The sequence below is a fragment of the Diachasma alloeum genome, unplaced genomic scaffold (assembly GCF_001412515.2).
Source record: "Diachasma alloeum isolate Michigan unplaced genomic scaffold, Dall2.0 Dall_scaffold_01532, whole genome shotgun sequence".
NCBI lineage: Eukaryota > Metazoa > Arthropoda > Insecta > Hymenoptera > Braconidae > Diachasma > Diachasma alloeum.
In genome coordinates this window covers 10597-15894 of record NW_021681629.1, presented here as the reverse complement: position 1 = coordinate 15894, position 5298 = coordinate 10597, and positions in this window count along the sequence as shown.

Below are 5298 nucleotides of genomic sequence, written 5' to 3'. Positions count from 1 at the left end.
ACCACAAGCCCCTGTCTATAACCCCCTCGCCTCGACCCATTCAACCCACAGTGGCAACCCATTATGAATAGTGTGCGAAAGGTTGTGAGTTCGATTCCCCGTGGAATCGAGTTTTTCAACCGGAGACTCCGGCGAGCGGGAGGTCACTTCCCGCGGGAAGTCACTCAATATAGTGACCGCCTGTACCGGCATGGGTTTTCTGTGGTTTCCCATGCTACTCCTATGTTCTATAGGAGTGCGAATGCGGTGTAGTCTATAATCCACAGCCGCATGCATAGGGTTGGATAGGGCTGATTAGCCAATCAGATGGCAGAAAGGGGCGGAATATAAAAAAAAAAAAAACCCATTATGAAAATTCAAATTTTCCGCACTCTAATTGGTCAGTGGACCCACCCCCACTCGTGACCCTGGTGATATTTAATTAGTGGAATTCGAATTTCCCGCGCTTTTGTGACGTTGGTTGGTCACGTAGCCCCCTCCCGCGCCTCACCAGCCCTCTAGTGGTGGATTTTCGAATTTCACGCCACGACGTCACTTCCGGTTTTGGTGATCCAGAGCCGGCACTGCATTTCTACTGTGGATCATACTAATTTTTCTCGCGAGCACATTCCGTGCTATAAGTAGTGTTCCATCGTCTATCAATTTCAGGGTCATGTCGCATCAAACACAAAAAATAATAAAAAAAAATTAACAACTGTAAAAAAAAATTCGCCTCTGAAATTAGTAGTTCAATCAAAAAAAAAGTCAGACCAATAAAAATGCTAGGATTCAAAAATGGAAGAGGAACTTTCCACTTCAAAAATCACCCTCTTCAATACCCTCGAAGGAAAAAGGTCAGTTGGGGGACACCCTGTATATCGAAGTTGTAATACCTTAAATAGTCCCTGGTGTGATTGCCGTGGCGGCAATCATTTCGCGGAGGGGAGTAGTGTTATGTGTCTCCCTTCGAATCCTAATTCAATTGTCAATGAACTGAAGGTGGCCCCTTGGTAACTACTGCCTTTTTGGAAACATTCTTTCTGATTTTCTTGGGTTATCCATAAGTGTGACATTGTTCTGTACCTTGTTTATCTACATCAATAAACCGCCCAAACCAATTTAATAATAATCTCGTGTCTTTCCTCATTGAATACAACGATATTTTTTGTAAAATAGAATGACATCTACAAAAAAGCATTTATAACAATATTTCTATTACCGTATATTCAAAGATATTAGTTGAAAAATTATCTTCAGTTTCAGTTGCCAATCATTTTTTTACAATATCTCAGGAATGAAGCAAAATATCGATTTCGTAGTTGACAACTTTCTTATAGGAACGGATGCAATATACAAATGAGCAGGGGGCTGCGAGCATATGTCAGTGAGCATATAATAGTGAGCATGTTACTGAGTGATGTTTTAATGCTTTCTTCGTCATCAATAAATTGATGGTATGCTTCCGAATGATTTTAGTATAATAATTTTTGTTTCACTCTCGGATATTTCACTCTCTCGCCCCCCATCCAAACCCTGTCCAACCTCCTGCAGCGCATTTGCTAAAGGTTTAAGAAAAACCCAAGTCAAGGGAAATTAGAAATCAAAATTGAAAATTAAAACCCCCGACGAAAAAGTTGTCAATTGACTTATTTAAAAACTGAAAAACTGAAAAATTGAAAATTAAAAACCCCTGACGAAAAAGTTATCCTTGAGTAGTTTAAAAAGAGGAAAATAAAAACTCAAAATTTTAATTAGACGAATTTTGGAGAAACTGAAATTTCTTTTGTAACAGAAGAAACAGCAGAAAAAAGTCGGGAGGACACCAACATTTTCGTCACTCTATGTGTCTTCCTTTTTTCGTCAAGGGTTTTTAATTTTCCATTTTTCCGTTTTTCAGTTTTTAAATAAGTCAATTGACAACTTTTCCGTCGGGGGTTTTTAATTTTCAATTTTTATGGATGAAGGTTCATACATGTAGCAGATGTTAATTAGACAATGGATAATCAACCTTTCTAATCGTTAGGAAATCATTTGGAGGAATTTGGAAAATGATTTTCGATATTTGGAAACCCAAATATTAATTAATATTGATTAATTAAAAATTAGCCGTACGATTGGCAAGAAATATCCAAAATTTCCTTCTTGTCATTGTCAGTCAGCGCAAAATTATTTGGATAATCGGTGGTTCATATACCAATGTTTGGAAAAATTCATTCGATTAAATATCAATAGTTTATTAACGAACATTGGTTTATGAACCAATCGATTATCTAAATGATTTTACTTTGACTGACACTGTCAAAGATGAAATTTTCGACATTTTTGCTGAATTCTACGGCCAATTTTGAATTGATTAATCTTAAATATTGTAGCATTTCCCCCCTTCAAATTCGAATATGTAACAGAAGACAAGGAACAGAAGAAGGATGTCGCGAGATGACGATCGTCTTGGAGGACAGATTTCACTTGATACTCAAGCCATCTTCTGTCAACAACTCTTTGTCAAATAAATCGCCCTTTTCTTTTGAATCTTGGTTCTGATTTCCTATTAAATAACATTGGTGTCAGAAGTAGTTCTGAAACGTTCCCACGTGAAAAAAAAAATCAAATACAATAAAAATCAAATAAAATATTTAAAAAAGTGACAGTTCAACAAAAACACGTGAGGATGCCGAAACGACACCGGAAAACAAGGGATCTTCCTCCCGAGTCTACAGAAGACAACCCTGGCCCCTGGGCTTCTGATTTTCGGCCTCATTCTGTTCCTGTTGTGGGAAATTCACGAGTCAATTCACACATGGAATTATCCAACCGATTAATTGAAATGGAGAATAAACTTCGCGAAGGAATGCGTCGCTATCAAGAAGCTACTCAAACAGAAACCATCACTAATATTCGTGATGTGATTCGTCGTGAGTTGGAAGAACGCCGTCACACAGATAGAGAAGAACTTCGCAATCTTCGTCGATCCGAGATTCCGGTTATCCCCGAACCTGTACCCTCCAATCCTCGTTACCGGACAATCAACGAACAAATTCGTCATGGTGATTCCCCCATTGCGAATAATCATCAACGCACTGTACCTGTCGAAATTCATCACTCAGAACTTGTCTCTCCCGATCCCCTCCATCAGAGAACCAATGAACGAGCCTACCATGCTGATGTACCCAACGTTGAGACCCATCGACATACTGCTCCTGTTCAAGCTCGTCACGATGTTCAAACTCCTCGACCAGGAATAACCACTCATCATTCAGAATTATCAGATAACTCCACAAATTATTTTAATTCTAATTCTGCTACTGTTCTTAACGCTTTTTCTCATACAATTCCGCGATTTTTACCACCAGTTTCTGGTCAACAGCTGTCGACTTCCGTCGAAAAAAAAGATTTTATCAAACCAGATACTTACGATGGTACACAATCATGAAAAACACAATCTCTGTGGTCTCGGTATTGTAAACATTTTGAAATCCCCGCGAACACTAANAACCAGATACTTACGATGGTACACAATCATGAAAAACACAATCTCTGTGGTCTCGGTATTGTAAACATTTTGAAATCGCCGCGAACACTAATGATTGGTCGGAAGAAATGAAAGCGGCTCAATTATTATCTCGACTTCGGGGAAAAGCTCAGGTGATTCTGGAAATAATTTCTGATGACGAAAAGAAAGATTACAAAAAAATTACTTCACTCTTGAATAATCGGTTTGATGAGAAACATTTATCACGAATGTACTTTAATGAATTGCAAGCGCGAAAACAGAACAAAGCAGAAAATTTCTAAATTTTTGCGGAGGAAATTGAACGACTCGTTCGTCTTGCACACATTGACATGTCAGAGGAGAATCGCGATCGAATTGCATGTCTCTCGTTTATCGGTGGAATTAATGATTCTCGAATTGAGTTTACTTTTCGCTCAGAACGTTTAGAGTCTCTCCAAAGGGCTGTGGAAAGAGCTACAGAGCTCAAATCCATTTCACAACTATTGAATAGCAAACGCACATCGAGCTCATCGTCTTCGAACCGGTTTCGACCACATTTTAGTGGATTTTCTACAAACAACAACGATCGCAGGAATAATTCAAATAACCAAACCAATCGTCAAAATAATCAACAAAACTACAATCCTTCACAACGGTTTCACCCATATCGTAACTTCAGTAATGGACATCGTAACTTTCCTCAAAATCGTTTCGCAAATCACAACAGAAACAACAATCACACGCAACATCAGAACAACTCAACTAAAAATTCCGCAAATACGGGAAACTAAGTAGAGTCAATTCGTTGGGGGACGGATTGACTCGATCAAATTCAAAAACAGTTCAGTGTTCCCAAATTTCGACTGAATTGGGAACACTTAGTTTAGAATTGAAGATTCATGGGAAAATAAACAACATTCCTTGCTCTATGGTTGTTGATACTGCATCAGACATTACAATCGTTAATCCCAAGCTCTTCAAAAATAAATTAGATGAGTTGGAAGACGTGATTCGACGTATTTCCATTTTAACTGTCTCCGGAGAAAGATTTCCTCACCTAGGAACAAAAAAAGTGAATATCGCAATTAGAAATCTATCGTTCGATTTAGTCGGGGTTTTCGCTAACATTATTGATCATTACATTCTCNTTAGTCGTGATTTTCGCTAACATTATTGATCATTGCATTCTCGGATTCGATTTCTTGTACAAAACAGGATTACTAAAAGATTTCCAATCAGTTATTCAACAAAATTTCAACATCGAGAAGGAAGATAAAATTGTTTCAGTAAAACAAACTATTTTATCAATAAATCCTACTGATTTCCAAAACTCCTCACGTAATGTCCCAGATCATTTACTGAGTGTTTTCGAAAATTCATGTAAACTCTTGAATCAAAAAGAACAAGAACGACTTACAGCACTTTTTATTGAATTTGAATCAACATTCTCTAAAAATCCGTCAGATTTGGGTCGTTACATGAAGACAAAACATCGAATTATAATCGAAATCTCTTCCCCGATCAAACTGCCAGTTCGTTGTATTCCCTTTCATTACCAAGACAAAATCATCAAACTTTTAGAAGAAATGAAAGAACAGGGAGTTATTGAACCTAGTTGTAGTCCTTGGTGTTCGCCAGTTGTTTTTCAGAACAAAAAGGATGATTCTTTGCATTTCTGCGTCGATCTCCGCCTCGTGAACAATGTAACAAAAAAAGATGCGATGCCAATCCAAAATGCGAAAGAAAATTTCATTGCCAGTGCCGGCTCTAAGTGGTTTTCATCGATTGACCTCAAATCAGATTATTGGCAAATCGAGTTAGAACCGGAA